A 12,457-nucleotide genomic window follows, 5' to 3' on the forward strand; every position below is an offset into this window, starting at 1 on the left:
ACAGGTCAACCAACCACCTGCAATAGCAGGTCACCTCCACTCCACCACCTACAATAGCAAGTAATTATGCCATTGATTAGAGTAATTTTTGCTCAAATTCGCCTCAAATCGTGAGCAGAGAAGTAGGCGAATTAGGGTGTGGTTCATAATACCAAGGCGGCTGCGGATGGCAGGGGTTGTTGTGATGGGGTGTCGACCTTTGGGTGGTCATCGAAAGGCTAGAGTTTGCGATGGACTATCACTTTGATGGAGGGGAAGGAGGAGGATCGGAGAGAGGAGTGAATGAGTGTGTGGGAAAGGAGTAGTTGTGGAGGAAGGACGGGGAGGAGAGAGAAAAGGTGGTGTTGGTGGTCTGAATTTATCACCAAAACTAACAACTATGAATAAACCCTAAGCCCAGGATTTATATATAGTACTCCTAAGAAAAGGCACGAACCGACTTAAGTCACGCGGTCCCGATCGGGCGGTGTGCGGCCCGATCGGGCGCGCTATACGCCCAAACCTGAAGCTGCACTCGGGCCCGATCGGGCGTGTTATAGCCCCCCGACGAATAATTGACTTTTGACCCACCGCCCGACCAAGCAACGCCCGCCCGATCGGGCGCGCCTAGCACCAGATCTCCACAATATTTAAGGCATATCCTACAAAATGTATGAACAAATTCCAGAAGCTGTGTTTGTGTTTCAAAGATTTACGATATATTTGCAGACTTTGAACATAATTAAAATGAGATTTCATGGCAATTTTGGTTTTCAGGAAGGAGGGAAGATAGCAGCCGCCGAGCTCCAAAGCATTCCCGCTATACACATTTCCCGGGTGAGTGTTTTACCCTAAAATTTACCCTCTCTTTTTTTCATTACACCTTTTTTTTTACAAAAAAATAATAAAATAATGTGGTGGTCAAGCAATGTCCTACCAGGTAGTGGGCTATACTTACTCATAGGAGTAGAGTAGCCCAACAGTGTGAGTAATGAGTAAAGTAGCCAAATATAGTAGAAGGAAAAATGGTGGGGATGAGAAAGGGCTGGTGCACACATCTTTGAGAATAGAAATCAGGGTTATTTATATGTTGTTGTGTTACTGTTAGATGGCTTTGATGGAAGAGTATTATAGGGGATTAGGGGGTATTTTAAAGGGCAAATATATTCTTGAATTTACTCTCCCAGAGACGAGTCAATCCTTTCTTAGAAAAGGAGAGACGAGAGAAACAATTCCTTCAAAAACAGAAGATTAGAAGAAGGGGTGATGCTACCATAATGTATGCCTTGATACTTTTTTTTTGGTGTTTAGAGAGCCACAAGTGTGGGGTTGAGAATCGATCCCAGAATCTTCTGGAATCGAAAGAGAAGCTCTAACCACTTGAGCTATCCCTCACTCTCATGTATGCCTTGATACTTAAATGTACATAGATAATTAGATATTAGACGAGGGAACATCTTATAGTTATTGTCAACTTATCGATTAGCTCACAATAATTATAAAAAGCGGTTTTACTAAAAAAAAAAATTGCTAACCATACTCGTACAATTATCTGAACGTTTCTAGCATAAGCAATATGTTACAAGTAGGGCTGTGCACAATAGGTTAACCGTATCGTTAGGCCTTAACGGTACGGTTAACCGTTATGTCGGTTACTTAAAATTTCGAACCGTAACCGTACCGTTAAGGAACGGTTAACCGCTAGCGGTTAACCGTTCCTTAATGGTACGGTTACAGGTTAACCATTAACCGTTTAATAAATTTTAAACCCTGCATTACTTCCAACAGTTCCAAACATCCAACTCTAATACAAACTTAAAAATAAAGAAATAAACAATAAAATTCACACTACAAGAAAACGCTCATTTACCGATGGGATTTACCGATGGCTAGAAAAATCCATCGGTAAAAAAATAATTTACCGATGGTTTTACTTAGCCATCGGTATTTTGAGAATTACCGATGGCCTGGCTATCGGTATATTTTTTCCGATGGCTTTCTTCCATCGGTAAAATATTATATTTTAAAACAAAATTTAAAATTTTTACCGATGGCTAAAAACCATCGGTATAAAATAAATACCGATGGCTTTTAGCTATCGGTATTTTACCGATGGTTACAAGCCATCGGTAATTTTTAAAAAAAAAATTAAAAAAAAATGAAGTAAAACCCTTTTCTATTTTTCTATCTTCTTATCATCTTCTTTTTCTCACGCCTCTCTCATCTCTTTCTCTCTCCTCTCTCTCTCCTCCTTCCCCCCTTTTGCTCTTTTCGTTCTCCTCTCACTCTTCCATTCCCTTGTTTCTTTTTTTCTTTTCCTCATCACTCATCTCACTTCTCTACCCTCCCTCTAAGTTTTGTTCTTTCTCATGGTGTTTGTGGCTTTGTTCGACGGTGTTCATGGGCTATTTGTGGGTTTTTCGGCGGCAATGTGGTTTTTTTTGTCAAATTCGACCATAAAAACTCCAGATCTGGAGTTTTGATGGTCGAATTAGACCATTTAAACCTTGAGAAGTGAAAAGAAAATCTAAAGGTATGTTATTTGTGGTTGAATATTCGTTGGTTTTTTTTGTTTTTCGTGGGTTTTGTTGTTGATGTTCGTGGGTTTTGTGGTTAATTTCATGGGTTTTGTGGTTGATTGTCTGATTTTTGTGGTTGGTTTTTCTGATTTATTTGGTAGATTTTCGAGGGAGTTGTGTTTGATTTTCCTTGGTTTTTGGTTGATTTTCGATGAATTATTGTGGTTGATTTTCGATGAATTATTGTAGTTGATTTTCGATGAATTATTGTGGTTGATTTTCATTGGTTTTTTTGGCTGATTTTTGTTGATTTTCGTTAGTTTTTATGGTTGATTTTCATGGATTATTGGTTGTTTTTCTTGAATTTATGAGGGTGGTGGTGGTTGCGGTGGCTGGAACTTAGGTGGTGTGGGGTGGTTGGCCGTTTGGATAGGGGCTAGTAGCCAGTAGGGGATTGGGCCATTGGGGTGGGGGACTGGGGGTAGGGGTATGGGGCTGGGGCAGGGGCAGGGAGTAATAAGGTGGGTAGGTGGGTTTTTAATTTTTTTTTTATTTTTTAAAAATAATTACCGATGGCTAAAAACCATCGGCAATATTAATATACCGATGGTTTTCCGCCATCGGTAAAAAAAAACCGATGGTTTAAGCCATCGTTATTTTAAAAATCACCGATGGAGTTTGGCTATCGGTAAAACCATCGGTATTATTTTTACCGATGGCTTTTCCATCGGTATTTTCAGATTTTCCGACGAATTGTTATCCGATGGCCAAAATACCGATGGCAGCCATCGGTAAACGTGATACCGATGGTTTTTTATATATTTAACGATGGATTTTGGCCATCGGTATTAGGATTTTTTCTAGTAGTGTCATGTTCTAATTAAGATTACAAATCCACAAACCAAATACATTACAAAGTTTTAATTAGTACTAATTTTTTTTTAAAAGCATAATAAGTAATAACTCAAATATTAAGTGATCCTCTTCAAAATAAGACCGATGGTTACCATTATTGGGAAATAAGAGTTTTTTTGGGGTTACCATTAGTCCATTATATATTTTCCCTATAAAAATTAAAAAAATATATATTTATTATTTTAACGGTTAACCGATGGTTAACCGTTTACTAAAACTTGTAACCGTAACCGTAACCGTTAACCGCTATATTTAGCGGTACGGTTAACCGTAACCGTTTAATTTAAACGGTTTGGTAAATTAACCGTTTAAATGAGCCGGTTACACCGGTTAGCTGTTACGGTAAACGGTTACGGTTTTTTTGCACCCCCTAGTTACAAGTATAATATTAACAAATCTTCATTATTTACAACAGCTTTGATGCAAACACAAAATGCTTTGCCATGCATTTCATATTACACGTCCACATTAGTACTCTTGATAATACATATATAGCCGATCAACTAGCTTAAGGTCCAGCTTACTCTACTAGCTCAAGCCCTAAGAGTTCTTTCGTAAAACAACAAAAGAACAATCTATTCATGGTATAGCCTTGAAGATAATTGTTTTGCGAATATAACTTGTACCTGTCATCAACTTCTTGATTAACTCGCAATAAAAATCAAAAACGTTTTTGCTAAAGATTTTTAACTAACTTGGGGAAGCGCTACAGCGCGACCCCACAACTAGTTCGTACAAATATGCGCACCTCTAGGTAAGGAAGATTAAAGTCTAAAATATTATTCTTTAATCACATATTTATTTAAGAATTAATAAAAATCGTTGTTGCTTGTATAATTAATTGTTGTATTGTGTGTGTGAGTCATCACCAATATTAAATTGATAAAGCACGTAAAGGGAAAGAGAATATGCGTCAAAACTGTTAACATTTATACCTTGAGTATGAACATATGGGAGGAGTACACGGTGGTAGCCCGTGACTTCTAACTATGGTACAAGACGTTGTACTATCATTTTTATGCACTGAAATACCGTCACAATATTTGTGACACAGGTTTATTTATTTTACTAGTTTGGGTAGCTCCCAAATTAGGTCCCTTTGTGGACAATAGGAGATAAGGAAACTTGTTCGACGCGTAATCCAAACAAGGAAATTAAATTATGTCATGTCAAGAGTCAAGTTTTAGAGTCTAGAGGTTTTGTATGTGAATCTTAGTGAATGGTTATACATATATTAATTTATTTAGGGTGAAGCATGTTAGTTTTATTTATTCTTATTATTGTGTATATACTCAGCTTTGTTTATTTTTTTTTGTTTATTGGTCACAGCCTGTAACACCCTAGAAATTCTCTTATTTAAAATCCCCCTACCCAAATAAATATTTAAGGAAATAACTAAAGTATAACCTTCATCGTGATAACGGCTAAGACTTTTATCAAATAAAATATAGCGAAAGACTAACTTTAAAACTACTTTTTAAAACCCAACATCAAAATTAAATAAACTCCAAACTAATAAAACTTCAAACTCAATTGAAATCAACTAATACAAATTGGAACCATCAACTGCCAAAAACCAAATCCCAAAATAATAATTTATTCAAAGCCAATAATAGTAAAGACAATAACCCAAATCATTAACACTAAGACAGTTATATAAGAGAAATAATAGAAAAGTTTTTTGTTTATTGGTCACAGCCTGTAACACCCTACAAATTCTCTTATTTAAAATCCCCTTACCCAAATAAATATTTAAGGAAATAACTAAAGTATAACCTTCATCGTGATAACGGCTAAGACTTTTATCAAATAAAATACAGCAAAAGACTAACTTTAAAACTACTTTTTAAAACCCAACATCAAAATTAAATAAACTCCAAACTAATAAAACTTCAAACTCAATTGAAATCAACTAATACAAATTAGAACCATCAACGGCCAAAAACCAAATCCCAAAATAATAATTTATTCAAAGCCACTAATAGTAAAGACAATAACCCAAATCATTAACACTAAGACAGTTATATAAGAGAAATAATAGAAAAGCAAGTAGCTCTCAACACTCAAATCCCACATGCTTCTCATGCTTGACCAACTTGCAACTTCCCTTTATACTATCCACTGCCCATCAGAATTGGGTCGTCACAAGGCCAAGATAAAGACAAGGCTACAAAAACAAACAAAGTACTAATCAACAAAAGTTGAGTACATACACTAACAAGACAATGCATACACTAACATGCTCATCCTAACCAATATGAATAAATAAATAAACAAATCATACTTGCCAAACAAAGTTAACTCAACATACACTTGACTCGCATGACTCATTCATTTATTAAACTAATTTTTAATTTGGATAACGCATCGAACAAGTTTCCTTGCCTTACCTATATCTCAATAGAGTATCTAGCACGGGAGCTAACCGAACTAGTAACAAAACCTGTTTCACTCATAAAGTCACGGAATTCCAGCGCATAATAAATTATAAAGAAAATATAGCATCATGTACCCCTTGTAGAAGTCATGATCAAATTTTAGTATTAATTATTGATTGATGGATCTTGTGTTAAAACATTTTAAAACGAATTTTATGATGCAAAAATTGCAATTTTTTGAAATATGTATTTAAACTACAAAATCATATATAATCCCAAAAAAAATCTAATCTGTCAAGTTTATACCCAATTGTCATGTATGTGGTGGACACTTGGTGAGAAGTTTTATTTTTCTTGAACGAACACTTGGCGAGAAGTGAAAAGCCAATATCATTGTCTTGTGACCTGATTGCGTGACTTCGCTTAATTTATTACTCGTAGTGATTAATGGATTAGTGATATAATAAGATACATCTAGATTTAATTTTTCTAATCAAGTCTGCTAAAGCATTAATTGATTTACAAGTTCAAAGAAAGTTCAAAGTCTAAGCAAAGAACCAAATTAAAAAGTTTATCAAAATCACGAATTCTATTCAAAAAAAACAGAACAACAATTACTGCAATTCTTCAATATCTGTAGCAAATTGCTCAAAGTCACCGTTGTCTACTATTAGTATCGATTTAACTTATACTAATCCATTGCCGCAAAATACGATCTCATGGACCCAACAATATATACGGTGCACGCTCGCTAATCAAAGCCCATACAATTACATTATTAAAGGCAATAATCCATCCATCTTGTCAAAAATAGTCCTACGGATTAATTGTTTTCTTTAAATATTAATTGAAGTTGAGCACTTGAATATTACATGGAAATAATCAAATTAACAGACTAATGTACATGGGGTAGGTGGGTGGTAATGGATGTATTATTAATTGTTTGTGGGAGATAGAACCAATTAAGAATTTATACATGTGGGATTAGTGAAATATTAAATTAATAGTGCTCGACCAATCCCAAGCTAGAATAGGAAGTGTATGTTGTACTTGTAATTAATAAGGGATGAAAGAGGCAGGTGTTGTAAGTATTTATAAACAAAGGAGTATTATGAACGTGTACTTGTTGTAGAGGTGATCATTGGGTGATTCGAGCTGGGCCTAAGCCTAAAAATCCAAACCATCAAATTGGGTCAGACTAAGGTTCAGGCCGAATATGCTTGTCCAAAATCCATAAATTTTGAGCCAGACCAAAAAAAAAACAAAAAAAAATGTGTAGAATGCTTCGGGCTGAATTATTTTAAGTCCATGACTCGCCAAATCGGGCTAGGCCAGCAGGCCGGGCCCATCTTGAACAGGTTTAATATAGAGTGATACTTTAATTACTTACTGGTGATTTCGACATACGCGATGTGGCTAGTGGCTTGGAAAGAGTTTTCATAATTGTCCTTAATATTCTATCATTCCTATGCATATTTGCATGGTATTTTATTACAATTATTTGAATATAGGCGATAAATGTGTTTTTTTTGTTGTGTAATTGTGGCTAGTGGCTAGTGATAGAAGTAATAGCTTTGAATATAATTGAAATGAACACAACTTTTTATTTAAGAATGATCACTCAAATTAGCCTTAATTGAGCTTTTAATTTTTTTTAAAAAAAAACATAATAGGAAAACATAAAAGAGCTTCTCAAGCTTTTAAATGGGGGCAAATATATAAAGAAATATTTTTAGGGGTATATATATCCGCACGCACCGATTTATAAGAGTTCTCTCAAACTTTTTTTATCGGTAGGGAAGTAATAGGAAATAAATATTTTTTAGGGTATAAATATTCCTATACTATTCATCAAAGCACTCTCAAATATTTTAAAAGGTAGTTGTTCTTAAATAATACTCCCTCCGTTAATAGTTATGTGCAACCTTTTCCATTTCGGGATGATCGGGGTTATGTGCAACTTTCCATTTTCTTTCTGTTTTTAGAAAAAAAAAAGCTAGAAATTACAATACTGCCCTTATTTAAAGTGTTAAATTTCTTAATTACTACCCTTATTATACACTAATGAAATTAACCTAATGATTCCTACACTAATGATTCCCTCCTTTTATTTTCCCAATTCCCCATTTCTCTCCTCATTTACTCACATTCCCAACCACCAAAATTAAATTTCTGATGGTTGGTTCTCCCTATAACTTCTGGAGAGTTCATAAGATGAACCCTAGTTCATCTTCTTCTGGGTTCTTATCTCTCCTCTGTTCTTGCGACTTTCTCACTTCCTCCCTCTAAATCAAATCTTCTGGTCTTCAATCTCTCCCACAACAAAGTCCCCTCACACCAATGTTGAACTTAGATCCTTTAAAGGATGCTTACATGGCTACTAACGACAAAGGAGAGGAGAATCTGATCCAGAACCTCATCCACTGCTTTGAGACCGGTTCTCCTTTCCCTCGTCAATTTTACGAGTCAAGCGAATCGGGTCCCTACTGTACTTTATACACTTACAGGGCTCTGGGTCAAGTCCTTAAAAGTGTTGATGAGGAAGAAAAACTGAAAAAGGAGGAGGGAGAAGGTGAGTCCCGCCGTAAGTCGCTTGATTTCTCTACGGCTGCTGTAGATCTGGTTGTTGAGAGTGGCGAGGAGAGTGCTGTGGCTCCACAAAAACCTAGATCTAAGAGGGAAAGGCCACCCCCAAGGGTGCGTACTACGAGGAGGGCGGCGCGTGTTGCTCTCAGAAGGATGCGTGGGCTCCCTGACCAGGAGTTCGTCGTCCTGACTTCTGATGAGGAGTCTGCTGAGGAACCTCTCTCCAAGAAACCTGTAGTTTCCTCTTGTTCTCTTCCTGCCGTGGTGCTGTGTGAGGCGGATGAACCATACGGTTCAACCCTCTAAGTGACTGCACTCGTAACGATTCCTAACCCTAACTTCTTTAATTTATGTTTGTGAGTCCCTGTTATTTGCGTTTTGTGTGTGCTGGTGATTTGATATGCGTATGCTGGTTCTGTTTTGATCTTGGATTGTGGACGGTTAAGTTGTTGATTGATGCCTTCTGTGAGTCCTTTTATGTTCATTTACTGCTTCTGATATTGTTGGATGTTGTAAATAATTGGTGGATTATATTATGGTGGATGCTTGTGGTTCGTTTGGCCCTACTGGATTGTGTTGTTTGAGTTGGTTGCCTTATGTGAGATGTTGATGGACTCTGTTCACTCATGATGTTGTATTCATGTCTTTTGGCTTTTGGGAATTTGATTGTTGAATGATGACCCTAAACGATGGTTGGTTGTGTTAGCTTTTCGGTATTTGATGTGTAAATTGTTCTCAATGATCATTGTTGTAGAGAACATTGTATAATAGAGTCCCCCTTGCATGCATCTTGTTGTGGAAATAGTTGAGTCCCCCTTTTATTTGACTACACTATTGACATGGAATCCAAATGATGAAGGGACTCCTATGAAATACTATTTGGACAAAGGTTATGCTCCAACTATCACTATATAGTGATTGATGTTGAGGTAACCTTGTTTGAATCTTTGTGTTATGAAATTGTTCTCCTGATGGATTCATGTACAAGTAGTTGCCTTTGCCAATTTCATTCTATTCTAAATGTGGCTACAAAAAGCCTGTTACATGTGCACCAGAACTTAACCATCACTGCCTTTGATGTTGTTTCAATTACCTACATACAAAATACACCTAACCACCTATTCATTGGTTAAAAAAAGTTGAAAAAAAAGGAGAAATAAAAGCCAGCATTATAGACTCTTGAGTGGTTATGTGTGGCAGTGTTTGGTTGTCTTCTGTGTTCCTTTGTAACTAGTCTGCATCTACCTCCATGTCTTCTGTTTCTGCTTCCTAATTTCCCTGGGGTGCTGGTCTGAACATTGTGTCCAGATAATCAACAGCTTCCAATACTACACTCTTGTCCACTTCAATCAGATTTGGTAGAATGCCAAGATTCTCAAGTTTTTTCTTGTTCATATGGGGTAGTTTGTACTTGTTCCCTCCCTGTGCCTTGAGTATTTTGATCATGCATCTTTGTAATGTCACCCAGATGTACTTGTTTACTTCTGGTTTGAAATTGTTATAAGACTCAATAACCTTTTCAACAAGCTCATCTACATTCTTAGGAAAAGACTGGTATTGCAAAGATTGAATTGACCTGAATAGACCTAAGTCCAATACATTCAAATCTGGTGATTGTGCTGGTTGGAACACAAACTGAATGTTGAATCCATGTACTTGTGTAGCTGTAATGAACTCTTCATCTTTTGGTATTTGATGTGGCCTTGCATTATCCCACTGTATGACCACATTTTTGGGTAAGCTTTCTGGCCATTTTGACACTATTGCTGGTATGACCTTGTGTAGTAACATGTGTCTGATTGCCTCTTTGTTCACATTTTGGAGTGGTTTAGTGACCATTGTGCCAGCTGCTCTGTTTTTACTTGACTTCTTTGCTCTTTCTTGCACTGTGAATGGGAATATCCCATACTTCCCATCATGTAGGAGTTCCCCATTTCTCCCATACAGAGGCTTCCCTATAATGGCCATGAACATAGCTTTTAACTTGAACCTTCTTGATTGTTGAGCCATGTATGGATCTTCCTCACTAGGTAGTAGGTAGAATCTCCTCTTATCTGGGTTGAGATAAAACCATTTCTCATCTATGTGGATTGTATACTGCATGTCATCAAATGTGGGGTTCTCATTACATTGGATTGGGTTTATGTGAGACAAAACCCATTTCATTCTTGCAACCTTGTGATCTGATGTCAGTGCTGGCTTACTGCTTGCTGTGTGAGTTCTCAGCCTACCTTTTTTCTTCAAAAAATGAAGAGTGACATGTGAAATCTTGAGAGCTGCAGCATATGATCTTTCTGTTTGCCTTAAATGAAGTGGGACTGACTGTAGGAATTCATCAGAGAATTCCCTTGGCTTTGGACCTGTCCTCCCTATCTTTTTGGACCTGACATCAATCAAATTCCCCTCTGCCATTTGCTTTTTAATGTTTGTGAAAATTCTTGTGATTGTTGATTTGTGAACTTTGAAAGTGATTGACAATTCCATCTTGTAGCCTCTAGGTAAGTTACCATCTTGCATTTTCAGCAGCATTGCATCTACTATCTTCCTCCTTTGTTGCATGCTGAGTTGTTTTCTGTTTGGTTGGACAGTCCCTTCTTCAAATGAAAGTTCAGTGTCATCTTGCTGTGTGTGAGTGTTGTTGTGCATGCTTGAGTCTTCTTCTTCTTCCTCTGCTTGCATGTTCTCATTGTCTGAATTGTAGTGCTCAGAGTCTGCATCTTGCATTTGTTCTTCATGCTCAAAATATAAATCTGCCATCTCTTCCTCTGTGATCAACTGATCAATGTCGAAGAACAGATCATCATCTATGTCTGCCATGTCTTCTGTTTGTTGTTTCAATTTTCAGATTGCTGTGGTTGATGTGGGGGTGGCTGATGACGGTTTTTTAGAAGATGAAGCTGCCCTACAGATTATGCAATGCTGATTTTGAAGACTAACTGCAGTGTACCACTAATTTCAGTTTAGGGATAATTTTTTGGGTAAATGTGGGCTAATCGGGTGTAATTAGTGCTAACTTTTGGATGAAATTAAACATCTTTTGAAAAAACTTGTTCTGTAATTAATGAGGAGCATTGAATGCTTCTTGAATAGTGAAGGGTGGAATTTATAAGCCTCTATAATTATGAATGTACTGAGAATTTTTTGAATGTTTGCTGTCCTTTTTTTTAAAAAGCTAGTGGGAAATTTAAAATTCCCAAATTCAAATTTTTTGGGTGAAAAGTTAGAGGGGGAAAACATAACCCTCCAAAAATTTCAGAATTCCCCTCCATATTTGCAAGTGGGGGTCCTACTTTAGCTCTCCACTCATATTAATTAACTCCCTTATTTTCCTCTAATCTTTGCCCTCCATCTTTTGCATTGGTATCCGTTATCTCTTTCAAAGTTGCACATAACTATTAACGGAGGGAGTATATAAAGATTGTATGACTAAACCCACAAAATTTTTTAATCCAAAATCTATAATTATAATTAAGAGAATTTGATCATGTGACCTTAAATTTTCAGGACTGCACAAACATGGATACATTGCTGCCATAATTTTGGCTTCAGCTCATCAGCTGCAATGTTCATTTTCCTTTGCTTCTCTACTTATTTGGCCTTTATCAGATACTCCAAATGGAAAAAAGGTACCCACCAAATCAAGATATACTAATCTGTTGCAATCCAATAATCAGATTATCATTCTTTTTACAGTGACTAGGTCCTCATAAAAACTTTTTTTCATACATTTGACAGAAGAAAATGAAGTCAGCAGAAGATTAGCAAAACTTGGTCTAAAATTCAACTATAAACTCCTTGAGGAAGCAACAAATTTCGAATAAACTCGGCCAAGGTGGAGCAGGAATACTTGTATTCAAGGGGACACTCCCAAATGGTCAAGCAATCGCTGTTAAACGACTGTACGTTTTTCAACACAACACAGTGGGCAAATGAATTCTTCAACGAAGTAAACTTAAATTAAATCAGAGACATTCAACACAAGAATCTTGTTAAGCTGCTAGGATGTAGCATTGAAGGGCCTGAAAGTCTCCTGGTCTACGAGTTCATGCCTAAGAAGAGCCTTGATCACTATCTCTTTGG

At 36.6% G+C, this 12,457-nt stretch overlaps 1 long non-coding RNA gene across 1 annotated transcript; it reads left to right on the forward strand.

Annotated features, from left to right (window-relative positions):
* Window positions 1-212: 212 nt before the first annotated feature.
* On the forward strand, window positions 213-11,502 carry LOC145582569 (uncharacterized). Its single transcript, XR_014099908.1, has 3 exons — window positions 213-650; window positions 757-816; window positions 11,223-11,502. It is a non-coding gene; the product is annotated as an uncharacterized LOC145582569 (long non-coding RNA).
* Window positions 11,503-12,457: the final 955 nt, after the last annotated feature.

Source organism: Chenopodium album, chromosome 15, assembly GCF_948465745.1.
Source record: "Chenopodium album chromosome 15, dcCheAlbu1.1, whole genome shotgun sequence".
NCBI classification, from domain to species: domain Eukaryota; kingdom Viridiplantae; phylum Streptophyta; class Magnoliopsida; order Caryophyllales; family Amaranthaceae; genus Chenopodium; species Chenopodium album.